A 15083-nucleotide genomic window follows, 5' to 3' on the forward strand; every position below is an offset into this window, starting at 1 on the left:
GAGATTGGACTTGAAAAGAGTTAACGAGCTAGATGGGAACGAGGCACAGTGTTGGCAATTCAACGATAAAGCACCCCGAACCACCCCTAAATTCTCTCGACCAAAACGACTACTCCAGGAGTGGGGCAAAAAACCTGCGTGGAGTACAACATATTAACCGATCTCTGAACTCTTTGATGATAAAGCTAGCGAATCATAAGCACGTGCCTTTGCTGACCATACATCCCATTCGATTTTGATACCTTTGATCCTGTTAGAGAACCATTCAAAACTTTTAAGTTGGATGTCTTTAAAGACCAAAGCGCTTGTCGGTTTAGCTTTAGTAAATGTGAAAGCGTTTCTATTCTTCCAAATCGAATACCCTGTAACCCATTCGGTAGCTTGCCACAATTGTTTACCAACATCGGTGGTAAACTTGTGACCGTTCCCGAGAAATGCTTCATTTATACTCATGTTTGAAAAAAACCAAGATTCCACCCATCGAAAACCCTACTCCATACGTCGAAAGCGAAACTACATAAAATAATGGGGTGATCCACCGATTCAAGCCCGTTGTCACAAACCGGGCATCGAACCGTACCCAAATCCATCCCACGCTTATCAAGTTCGACTCTCGTAGGTAACCGTTTGTGACGAGTGCGCCAAATAAACAATTCGACTTTAAGCGGGACAAGGTAGTTGCGAAGCGTCTTGATACACGAGGAAGTGTTGGGTAGATTGGCCCGAACTAAGAGATCCGTGAGCTTCTTAACCGAAAATGACTCATCCTTGCTCCAAGACCATGACCATTCTTCACGACCTGAGCTACATGGAACAAAACTAGATAAAAGGTTAGTAAGGTTGGTGAGGTCCCAGACCAATCTCCCCGAAATATCGCGGGACCAACACCAAAAAGTATGAATATTGGTGCCCTCCCAACGGACACGGTCAAGGACGATGACATCTTTATTGGAATCAAGTCGGAAAAGTCTATTAAAATTATCTTTAAGTAAATAATCCCCAACCCAAAAATCGCCCCAAAACCGAGTGCTAGAACCATCAACAATCCTTTTTTAAACGAAAGAGCGAAAGCAGAGTTATCGATGAAAATATTTTTACCCACTCTAAGAATACCCGCCCGTGTGGAAGAAGCTCGAGAAGAAGGGGAGAAAATGATGAACTTAGACCCCCATCCTCACCATAAATAATTTTTATAATCGACACCCAATGTGAGTCATTTTCATTATAAAAACGCCACCACCATTTTGAAAGCAAAGCACGATTTTTAAAAGCAAGAGAGGCAATATCCAACCCACCATACTCACGAGGCAATATACATGAATCCCATTTAATCCATGCCATTTTTGAGACCTCGGAAGACCCACCTCAAAAGAAACGTCATATCAAACCCTCCAGTTTTTCAATGACACACGATGGGGATAAGTATAATGAAAAAAGTAGAGAGGTAGACTAGATAATAACGCTTTAATTAGAGTGAGCCTCCCATCATATGATAATGATCTAGCTTTTCAATCCGCGAGTCGCTTACCAAACTTATCGAAAATCGGGTCCCAAGCTTTAGATTGTTTCATAGACAAACCAAGTGGAAGACCAAGATAGGTGATCGGGAGTGTGCCTGCTACACAACCAAGCCAGGCCGCCATATTTTCAGTTTCAGATTTGGATACCCCGAGACCATAAACACAACTCTTATGGAAATTGATTTTTAATCCCGATGTCGATTCAAAGCATTTAAGAATTTTAGTAAGGTTTTGAAAGGACCCGTTCATATACATTATAAACGATTCACAATAGTTGATTACATCGCGAGGTATTTGACCTCTATATGATACATTTTACAAACATTGTATTCGTTTTTAAAAGAGAAACTTTCTTTACAACGAAAGTTGACGGCATGCACACCATTTCATAATACATCCCACTATAATTGGCTTAATAATAATCTTAATGAACTCAATTACTCGAATGCAACGTCTTTCAAAATATGCCATGAATGACTCCAAGTAATATCCTTAAAATGAGCTAATGCACAGCGGAATATTTCTTTAATACCTGAGAATAAACATGCTTTAAAGTGTCAACCAAAAGGTTGGTGAGTTCATAGGTTTATCATAACAATCATTTCAATATATTAATAGACCACAAGATTTCCGTTTATAAATATATGTACACTCGGAAGTGTATAAAAGTATTCTATAAGTTGTAGGCACCCGGTAACAAGACTTAACGTTCATGTTTTACCCTCTGAAGTACACCAGATCAGGTGTGTTTAAAATAACCTCGAAGTACTAAAGCATCCCATAGTCAGGATGGGGTTTGTCAGGCCCAATAGATCTATCTTTAGGATTCGCACCTACCGTACATAGACAAGTAGTTTAATGTTACCAAGCTAAGGGTATATTTCTGGTTTAAACTCACGTAGAATTAGTTTTAGTACTTGTGCCTATTTCGTAAAACATTTATAAAAAAACAGCGCATGTATTCTCAGTCCCAAAAATATATATAAAAGTGAGCAAATGAAACTCACAATACTGTATTTCGTAGTAAAAATACATATAACGTCATTTAACAAGTGCAAGGTTGGCCTCGGATTCACGAACGTATCAATATTGAGATTCAATATTGCAGGAAAGTACGTAGACGCAACGGAGATGATAAACACTAGATTGACCTCACGAGCATACCCATGAACCATACCCATCACCTCCATAGCTATAACCCATAATTTCCTTAGCTTCGACTCATTCAAAAAAAACTATTTTGAAATCACTCAGACAGTACTTCGTCGTAATATTTTATGTATACTAATAATATCTTGAAATAATACAGAGCAAATATATATATATATATATATATATATATATATATATATATATATATATATATATATATATATATATATATATATATATAAATCGATTGAGAGAGTTTAGAGAAATATATTTTCAAGTTTCTATGAAATAATGAAACCTATTGAATTCTATTTATAATAGATTTTTGAATTATTAAAGTGAATTATTAAAGTATGAATTATTAAAGTGAATTATTAAAGTATGAATTATTAAAGTGAATTATTAAAGTATAAATTATTAAAGTGAATTATTAAAGTATGAATTATTAAAGTGAATTATTAAAGTATGAATTATTAAAGTATGAATTATTAAAGTGAATTATTAAAGTGAATTATTAAAGTATGAATTATTAAAGTGAATTATTAAAGTGAATTATTAAAGTATGAATTATTAAAGTGAATTATTAAAGTTAAAGTAAAGTAAAAGTAAAGTAAATGTAAAGTTAAAGTATAGTAAAAGTATAAAAACTATGTATGTATAATACGCGTATAAATATATATAATATTAATTTAAATCGTTATATATATTTAATGAAATAAAATATAAATATTGTTATATTTATTATACTGTTAAATAATGAGTTGTCAAAAGTGATTCTAGATATTTATAAAAGTTATATACGTTTTAATAATAAAGTTCTTTTTAAACTGAAAACGTCTTTGTACGTTTGAAAATAGATTAATAGAATATTATAGAAACCAATTCTCCACTAACTTTTGTCTAACTTTCATAAATGATACTTTTTTTTTATTTATAAATAGCTTTACAAATTATTCTGAATATCGTTAAGAGGAATAGATTTTCTCAAATCATAGTGGACCTCTCAACAGAGACTTGTAATCATAATTCAATGTTTCTGATAATTCAATCATTTAATATTTTTTTTTAATTTCGTCGAAAATCATATTGAAACAAATACGTTCGTGTAAAGTATTATACGTTTAATACTTTATTAATATTCTCAAGTTATAATATATATACATATACATATCTATTTATATATAACGGTTCGTGAATCGTCGGAATTTGGTCGAGGTTATAATGAATGTATGAACACAGTTTAAAAATCTTGAGATTTAACTTAACAAACTTTGCTTATCGTGTCGGAATAATATAAAGATTAAAGTTTAAATTTGGTCAAAAATTTCCGGGTCGTCACAGTACCTACCCGTTAAAGAAATTTCGTCCCCGAAATTTGATAGAGGTCGTCATGACTAACAATGAGAATGTTATTATAACGATTATAGAGTTTTATCATGTTCAAGAAGAATGGATAAAATAATTCGATTACTCGAAGCGTGTGAGTGAAGTTATCGTAAATGAATGAAATAAGATAATAGTGATTCGTCGTATCTTTTGACGTCATCACGAATGATCTCCGAAAAGAAAATCTTTGTAATCTATATTGGATTTGATTATTCGGCGATTAATGAAATTATGATCCTCTTCGAATTAATGCGATAATCCATTTTGATTTCTCTGTCGGATATTTCACTATAAATCCACCTCATTTGTTTTCTTACAGCTCACACCTTCTCAACTCATATTTTAAAGTATTTGTTAATATGCTTCATCCAGTGCTAATTCTTGATATACTCCTCACTTTCATATCTGTCGCTCTTCTTTTTCATCTGCCTCCGGAAGAATCTATTTACTTCTACTATACTCTTGATTTTATAGTGTTTTTAGTTCTCCCGTGTCTTTATATTGCTATATGCATTGATATATACGGTTTGTGATTTCTGGGTTGTTGTTGGGTTCTATATCTTCCCTTATATTTCAAAGTCCTTGCTTCTTCTATAATCATTGTCATCCACAGTTAATGCTCTCTTCTATTTGCTATGATTTATACTCCCATTTCTAGTTCGGAGCTTTGTCCTTTCGTTTCTTCTTCTTGCGATTAAGCACCGCTTGTAATGGTCCAGAATTCCCAGATATAAATTTTGGAATGAACATTGTTAATGTTCTAGGAAGGAAATTGTAATGGCACGATCTTGACTTGTCAAATTACCAGAATACCTCGAAAAAGGCCGAATCGTCAAGAAATATTTTCTTGATATTTAGAGTTCAAAGAGAATACAAGAGTCGTGTAACATAGCACATGATGATGTTATGATCTGTGAATCATCATGTTCCATTTAGAAACTCAGCATGAATTACTGTAATATAATCACGTTGATCAAGTGTCATTATATTATACTAACTCATGCTTCAGCTCCGAGCACTTCTTCAAGAATATTTCTATTTTAAACTCGAATGTTTCAGAATTTAGAAACTAAAAAAAGTTTCTTTTATGATATAATATAGATAGCGCGAAGAGGTAAATGATTTCAGATAAGAATAATTATAAAAATATCTTCAGAAGTATGGATGATATTTATAATGAAAGATACGATGATATCTTAGAATGTCTAATATCAGAGGATGATGAAAGATATTGTCCGCAGGGGTTTAGAGTCAGGAGCAAGGTATTCGTTAATGACTTCAGCAAGTACTGAATCATTTGGATTCTTTGAAGGCAGGTTCAGCCTTTGTGATTTGTCCACAGCCTCCTTCATACTTTGCTCAATCCGTTTTCCAGTTCCAAAGCTTCTCTTTTTCTGAGCTTTGCCAATATACTATCCTTTATCATCCAACTTTTTACTGTTAAGGTCGTTTAGAGTTTTTGCTGCTTCATCAGCATTTTTCAAAATTTCGAGAACTGGTTCGCAGTTTAGGGTGTTTTTCAGAAATTTCTCACTTAAAGAATGTAAGTCTTGGAGGTAGACGTTGTGTTGTTGATGTAGACATGCTGCGAGGTTTCAAAATACTGATTGCTGATTCTCAATAATTGGTTTGGAAATTCTTGTTATAAGGTACGAATGAGTATATGATAGGGTTTCGATAATTATAATGATTTTTTTTTTTTTTGAAAGTCAAAGATCAGTGAAGTTGTTGGTAAGTTTATTGCTAATGTGGTGAATATAAACGATTCCCCGATAACGTTGGCAAAAGGGCAAGGTATTTATCAAGGTTATAATAAGACTGTTTTGATTGAGAAGTCGAAGTTGACTTGCTGGAGCTGTGATAAAACTGTCTATTTTGAAACGGAATTGAAAAGTTATTTTAGCTAGTAAATGCCAAAGGGTCTAACACGGATACGTGTCAAACTATGACTTGGGTTTTGAGAGTTTTTCAGGTGTATAACTGTGGGTAACATGTGGTTGGATCATCATCTTGATTGTTCCTTAGTTGAAGTGTCTTCAGGAATTTCGAAGGGTTTGAGCACATATTGTAATCGTTAATACATATGATGTTCTAACACAGTTTTGAAGTCAAAGTATAGCTTTGAAAGATATAGGAATCTAAGAGTGATGATACTGGTTATATTTCGAATTGAATTATGCGATTTCAAAATCAGAATATGTAATTGAATTTGAAGGAGTATGATTGTTTTGATTTATATGAAAGAATGGATATTGTTGTGAAAGTAGGAAGTATAGTTGATGATTGCTGAATCAGTTTCGAAAAATGTAATATCTTAATTGTGAATTTATATATCTCTCGGGTATTACCTACCCGTTAAAAAATTTTCACAATTAATATTTTGTACAAAAGAAGTTTATTACAGTCTTTATGAAAATATATGTGTATATTTTCTTTAGATGTAATATAGATTTAATGAGTTAATATTAAATTAAACTCATTTGTTTTATGGTTGGAACTAGAATTGAGTAATCCCTAAAACTTTATAAATTACATAAGTATTTCTTCAATAATATTGAAATTATGAATCATTACTTTGTTATTTGTTGGTTTTCGTGAAATTCTTCTGAACTTTGCAAGGTACGAATGATGTTATTTGGAAAGTTTCGAGTACATCGATGATGAAAGTGTAAAATCAAACATATATTCGAATAATACACTTGATTTATTATAAATTGGAATTTTATTGAATTGAGACAGAGATTGTAATTAACGATGGTTAAGTTGCGGACGAAGGATGTATATCATTGCATATTTGTAATATGAATTAACTGAGTAGTTAAGATTCACACATAATAGCTTAGTACGGGAAGATTTATTATGGTTTAAAATTTTATACATATAAAATATACATATAAATATTTCGATTAGAAATGAGTTAATACTTCATAACTCGTTGATACAATATATTTGTTGTTGATTCGTAATGATGTCCACAATGATTCTTGAACTGACAGAGTTTATGATGTTACAGGTGCTGTTGATTCTGACGATACTGACGGCACTGACTGTGTTGATGATTCTACAGTCCTGTTGATGCTTTTGGTAAAACAATTCTAGCTTGTAAATCGTACACCATTTTCGATCAAAGTTTCTACTCTACCATCTCCGTTCACTCATCCGATTTACGGTCAGAATTAAATAATCTCTAAAATTTTGGAGATTACATAACCGCCGCAGAGATATCTCTTCAATGAAGTTTATGAATTAATACTTCATCGTTTGTTGTTGTTGATATTCCTGGATATTTACAGGGCGTATGACGTTGATGTTTGAGATACAGATTGTGATGTTGCGGTGTGGGATATGGATGTTGTTGTTGGTGGTGGTGATGGTACTGTTGGTGTTGCTGATGGTGGTACTGTTTATGCTGCTGGTGCTGCTGCTGGTGTTTGTAACCTTTGCACCATATTCTCCAAAGCCACTACCCGAGCGCGAAGCTCGTTGACTTCTTCTATTACACCGCGGTGATTGTCGGTTCGAACGAGCGGATAAATAAAATCTAGAATTTGGTGTAGTATGTAATCGTGACGAGATACTCTAGAAATAAGAGAGAAAATGGTGTTTCGGATAGGTTCGCCAGTAAGTGCTTCAGGTTCTTCGCCAAGGGGGCAATGTGGTGGATGGAAGGGATCACCTTCTTCTTGTCTCCAATGATTAAGGAGGCTATGAACCCATCCCCAATTCATCCAGAATAGATGATGACAATTGGTTGATCCATTCCGGTCACACTGCTTTCGGAACTTGAGTGGGATTCCATTTCGGAATCCGAGGGACTTGAACTAATGACGAATTCCATTTCGTACGATTCAATAAATAATTTTTCGATATGAAATGATTTTCCGGCTATCGGGTGGTATTCTAATTATATATAGCAAAAGGTTTCGTAGAATACGGAGGAATTTACGGAATATGTCAGGCAAAGTTTACAGTAACAGATACGCTAAGATATGAATTAGCAGATACGCTAAGATATGAATTTTGTCTATACACTATTCATGCAATCAATGCAATAAGATGTGTCTAGACTAAGAATGATAAGCAGGTAATTTTCGACAAAAATGATGAGCAAAACTTTTGACATGCAGACACGGTCGAAGTCCAGACTCACTAATGCATCCTAACGACTATCAGTTAGACACACTAATGCAGACCTGGTTCGCTAAGACCACCGCTCTGATACCAACTGAAAGGACCCGTTCATATACATTATAAACGATTCACAATAGTTGATTACATCGCGAGGTATTTGACCTCTATATGATACATTTTACAAACATTTCATTCGTTTTTAAAAGAGAAACTTTCTTTACAACGAAAGTTGACGGCATGCACACCATTTCATAATACATCCCACTATAATTGGCTTAATAACAATCTTGATGAACTCAATTACTCGAATGCAACGTCTTTCAAAATATGCCATGAATGACTCCAAGTAATATCCTTAAAATGAGCTAATGCACAGCGGAAGATTTCTTTAATACCTGAGAATAAACATGCTTTAAAGTGTCAACCAAAAGGTTGGTGAGTTCATAGGTTTATCATAACAATCATTTCAATATATTAATAGACCACAAGATTTCCGTTTATAAATATATGTACACTCGTAAGTGTATAAAAGTATTCTATAAGTTGTAGGCACCCGGTACCAAGACTTAACGTTCATGTTTTACCCTCTGAAGTACACCAGATCAGGTGTGTTTAAAATAACCTCGAAGTACTAAAGCATCCCATAGTCAGGATGGGGTTTGTCAGGCCCAATAGATCTGTCTTTAGGATTCGCACCTACCGTACATAGACAAGTAGTTTAATGTTACCAAGCTAAGGGTATATTTCTGGTTTAAACCCACGTAGAATTAGTTTTAGTACTTGTGCCTATTTCGTAAAACATTTATAAAAAAAACAGCGCATGTATTCTCAGTCCCAAAAATATATATAAAAGGGAGCAAATGAAACTCACAATACTGTATTTCGTAGTAAAAATACATATAACGTCATTTAACAAGTGCAAGGTTGGCCTCGGATTCACGAACGTATCAATATTGAGATTCAATATTGTAGGAAAGTACGTAGATACAACGGAGATGATAAACACTAGATTGACCTCACGAGCATACCCATGAACCATACACATCACCTCCATAGCTATAACCCATAATTTCCTTAGCTTCGACTCATTCAAAAAAAAACTATTTTAAAATCACTCGGACAGTACTTCGTCGTAATATTTTATGTATACTAATAATATCTTGAAATAATACAGAGAAAATATATATATATATATATATATATATATATATATATATATATATATATATATATATATATATATATATATATATATATATATATCGATTGAGAGAGTTTAGAGAAATATATTTTCAAGTTTCTATGAAATAATGAAACCTATTGAATTCTATTTATAATAGATTTTTGAATTATTAAAGTGAATTATTAAAGTATGAATTATTAAAGTGAATTATTAAACTATGAATTATTAAAGTGAATTATTAAAGTATGAATTATTAAAGTGAATTATTAAAGTGAATTATTAAAGTATGAATTATTAAAGTAAATTATTAAAGTTAAAGTAAAGTAAAAGTAAAGTAAATGTAAAGTTAAAGTATAGTAAAAGTATAAAAACTATGTATGTATAATACGCGTATAAATATATATAATATTAATTTAAATCGTTATATATATTTAATGAAATAAAATATAAATATCGTTATATTTATTATACTGTTAAGTAATGAGTTGTCAAAAGTGATTCTAGATATTTATAAAAGTTATATACGTTTTAATAATAAAGTTCTTTTTAAACTGAAAACGTCTTTGTACGTTTGAAAATAGATTAATAGAATATTATAGAAACTAATTCTCCACTAACTTTTGTCTAACTTTCGTAAATGATACTTTTTGTTTTTATTTATAAATAGTTTTACAAATTATTCTGAATATCGTTAAGAGGAATAGATTTTCTCAAATCATAGTGGACCTCTCAACAGAGACTTGTAATCATAATTCAATGTTTCTGATAATTCAATCATTTAATATATTTTTTTTAATTTCATCGAAAATCATATTGAAACAAATACGTTCGTGTAAAGTATTATACGTTTAATACTTTATTAATATTCTCAAGTTATAATATATATACATATACATATCTATTTATATATAACGGTTCGTGAATCGTCGGAATTTGGTCGAGGTTATAATGAATGTATGAACACAGTTTAAAAATCTTGAGATTTAACTTAACAAACTTTGCTTATCGTGTCGGAATAATATAAAGATTAAAGTTTAAATTTGGTCAAAAATTTCCGGGTTGTCACAGGTTTTGCACGTTTCGTCTATTCCATTCGCCAAAAAACAAGGTGTCATCTGCGTATTGCATGTGCGTGACACGAACATCCCCTCGCCCGATAGGATTCCCCGAGAAACGGTCGTGAGAGGCGGCCAATTTAGTGAGGTGGTTTAAACCTTCGGCAACCATGATGAATAGATAAGGGGATAGGGGATCCCCTTGTCTCACGCCTTTCTGAAGAGCAAATTCTTTTGTTAGGACCCGTTGACTAAAATTGAGATAGAAGCGGATGAGAGACATGCGTGAATCCATGTCCACCAACGTTGACCAAACCCCATTAGTTCCATGATTTTCATAAGAAAGTCCCAACTAATACTATCAAAGGCTTTCTCGAAATCGACTTTAAATAAGAAGCCTTTTCTTTTAGTAACCTTGACGTCATGAAGCACTTCGTTTGCGATTAAAACACCATCTAGAATATAACGGTTTTTAATATATGCACTTTGCTCGAAACCGATGACTGAAAATATCACCCTTTGAAGCCTTTTAGTCAAAACTTTTGATAATATTTTATATAGACAACCGATTAAACTGATTGGTCGATAATCCCCGATGCCTAGTGGGTCGTTCTTTTTCGGTATTAAAGCGACAAAAGAAGAGTTACAACCTTTAGAAATTTCACCGACCTCCCAAAAACGAGTAAACACCGCAAGAAGATCCTCTTTTACTACATCCCAACGTGTTGTAAAAAATTTCATATTAAAACCGTCGGGCCCCGGGGCCTTTTTGCCACCACAATCTTTAATGGCATCGTGAGTTTCAGAAAGTGTAAATGGTACTTCAAGGCTCGATGCCTTGTCGATATTAAGCATTTTTTCTAATGGACCAAGAATTTTGAAAGTACGCTCATTCGTGTTGCTAAATTGATTTATGAAATGTCAAAAACTTTATAAAAACAACAACACCTCATTAAAACGACGAAAGTCAAAACAAACAAACATATGGGAAAAAAACTCAAGCTCAACCTAAACATGATAACTGAAACTAGTAACCCGAACACCCAAGAAAACCGATCCATAACCAATAACGATTAAAACAAACGAGAAACAAAACCAAACCACGCGGAAAAAAAAGAGAGAAGAGAACTCATAATTTATGTGCTATCAAAAGATTAAGAGCTATCTTCTACTCAACCCAAGGCAACAACGTTAGACAACTAAAGAAAACACCACTCAAGCAAACTAAGTTTAATGCTCTCATACGTTGAATTTCTTCAATTAAACCCCCGGCATTTTCTTCATTATTTCGGCTTATCTTATAACTCTCGGCTTATAGACAATAACTAGTCCGGGTCCGGTCCGCGCGATGCGGCGGGGGCTTTCGGCATGTGTATTCATATTTAACGTAGCGTTGTGTATTTACAGAGGGGAAAACGGCCCATGTCTTAAGTGCCATTTTAGATGTCGTTGTCTTAAGCGTTTTTTAAAAAGTGTCCGTTTCGAACGTAGTTAGTTTTGTTTTGTTCATAAAATTTTTTTGAGTGTAACGGTGCTGTCGGAAAAATTTAACTTGCGGCGAACAGAAAGATACGGGTTGTCGTTGTGTTAAGCATTTTTTAAAAAGTGTCCGTTTCGCGTATAGTTAGTCCCGCTGGGTTCGTGAGACTTTTTCGAGTTGAACGGTGGTATCCAAAAATTTTAACTCGCACCGAGCGAAAAGATAGAGCCCGTTATAAATGCGGGAGAAAATAGTTTATTTTATTTTAATAAAATTTTATGTTTACGCTTTCTACCCCTGAAAAATTGTAAACTTGAGGGGCTATTGGGTAAGTTGAGCCGAAATTGAGGGACCGAATGTAGTGTGAACGCAAACTCAAAACTACAATCAGAATAAATTGAAACTACACATTTTGTCATGAGGTTTAGTATATAAGAGATAATAATAATTATGTTATATGTATGGCCGACACTTTTTTATAAAGTGAATTTTGTGGATCAAAGTTAGTTCACGGATATTATTATTCTACCCAACTGTACAGTAAATTATTGTATTATAAATACCAAAGGATGTGATTTGCATAAGATGCACACAGAGAATATATTTCATATATCATCATTCTTTTACTCTCTCTTATTTTAAGTAGCCTATAGTCAAGAACAAACCACTAAAGGTAGTTATAAGCCTACTGAATTATAACACGAACCAAACCACTAAAGGTAGTTATAAGCCTACTGAATTATAACACGTTATCAGCACGAAGTGCTCCGTATAATCAAGGTAATAAAAAAAAATTCTTTAACGATATCTTCTATTATTTATTAGTAAGATAAATATTATTATCATCATAACTAACATTTATATTTATGTTATTTAAGTTATATATGGTCGGTTATACCACCTAAATTATATTTATGTAATCTAACTTTTATTAACTTCATTAACATTTATATTTATGTTATATATGGTCGATTATACCGCCTAAATTATATTTCTGTAATCTAACTTTTATTAACTTCACTAACATTTATATTTATGTTATATATGGTCGGTTATACCGCCTGAATTATATTTTTGTAATCTAACTCTTATTAACTTCACTAACATTTATATTTATGTTATCTAACATTTATGATTATTTATGCAATTAATCATTATTTATTTCATGCATACTAATGTTTATTCTTAAATTTATTATTTATGCATAATATGTTTATTCTCTTAATCTTCGTATTTATACTAAACATATTTATACTAAATGTATTTTATTGTAATCATATTTATATTAATAAAATTCTTTTAATAAAATGATTATTAATATAACGAGTACATAACATTCGTTAACGTCAACTAACGACGTTACAACGGTCATATATACATAACGGTTGTTAACGTCAACTGACGTTACAACGACTATATTTTTCAAATATAAAATAAACATCTCCGTTTTCACATTTTCACAAATCAATCTTCATTTTCTCATATTACCACTCTCAAAAAGTTTTTGTAAAGATGTTTCACACAAGGATGATTTTTCCTATTGTATTGGTCATATTAACTATCATCATTGTTGCTAATATACCACCGGGTGAACCTATATTCTATCCTGCCCTTGTGGTTTTATTATTTATAATCATACCATTATTCTGTTGTTTGCTACTTATGAATTTAAAATGATTCTAATTTCATGTTGTTAGAAATTGATTATGATTATAATTTATGTTGTTCATCTTTCTGAAAATATAAAATGTCAAACTTATCAAAGCTTGAGTTTGATGCCCTAGACGTATCGGGAACAAACTACACATCATGGGTCATGGATGTAGAAATAAATCTTGGATCATTGGGTATTCTAGAAACTTTAAAAGAAAACAATACTTGTTCTGATCAAGATAAATTAAAATCAATTGCTTTTATTCGCAAACATATTGATATCACCTTAAAACATATGTATCTCACTATCAAAGATCCACATGTTTTATGGGAAAGTATCAAGAGTAGATTCGGGAATCAAAAGGAAATATTACTCCCAGCTGCGAGGGAAGAATGGAGAAATCTAAGGTTCCAAGACTTTAAAAAGGTAAGTGAATACAGCTCAGCCATGTTCAAAATCCGTTCAAAGCTTCAATTCTCTGGTCAAGAAATAAGTGATGCTAGTATGATGGAGAAAACTTTCTCCACAATACATTCTGCAAACATTACTATACAAGAAAATTTAAGATTGCAGAATTACAAAACTTTTTCCAAACTTCAAACTTATCTCTTAGTTGCAGAAGTAAATAAAGAATTACTGATGAAGAATCAAGAATCTCGTCCTACGGGTGTGCTAGCATTCCCTGAAGCTAATGCTATTAACAATAATAATAATAATAATAATAATAATAATAATAATAATAATAATAATAATAATAATAATAATAATAATAATAATAATAATAATAAAAAGAAATGTACTCGGACGAGGACGTGGGCGAGTTCGTGGTCATATTGGCCAAAACCATCATCATGGAAATTAACATAATAATAATAAAAATCATAACTATGTTCGAAATCATCCTTATGATAATGGTCGTGGTGGTGGTCGTGGTCGTAATGGTTACGGTGGTCGTGGTCGTGGACAAAGAAATAATAATCCACAAAATTATAAATCTCAACTACCATACAATCCCACAAATCATAATGTTGAAGGAAGCTCTTCAAAGAATTCTGAAGATTCTTGTTATCGATGTGGTAAAATTGGACACTGGTCTAAGAACTGTCGAACAAATCAATATTCTGTTAATCAATATCAAGAATCCCTAAAGGGAAAAGGAAAAGAGGCAAACCTTGTCGATGACCTTGATACAAAAATCACTGAGCCAACAAGTGACTACTTTAATGAATAAATTTTCTATTATATGTCCATATCAAATAAATGGATGTAGATTTACGATCTATACCATATTTACTTTACTATATGTTTCCTTATTATGTACTTTCATTTATAACATATTTTGAATATAATATATTGATGAATTATGTACTCATTATTTGTTTCTCATATTTTGAAGATCATGATGTACACTACTGGAGTGCAAAATCAGTCAAATGGTGGGGATCTTTGTATTGCAGACAGTGGTACCACACATACTATACTCAAATCTAAAAAATATTTCACTGATTTTAAAGCAACAGAA

The sequence above is a fragment of the Rutidosis leptorrhynchoides genome, chromosome 1 (genome assembly GCF_046630445.1).
Source record: "Rutidosis leptorrhynchoides isolate AG116_Rl617_1_P2 chromosome 1, CSIRO_AGI_Rlap_v1, whole genome shotgun sequence".
Classification (NCBI taxonomy): Eukaryota; Viridiplantae; Streptophyta; class Magnoliopsida; order Asterales; family Asteraceae; genus Rutidosis; species Rutidosis leptorrhynchoides.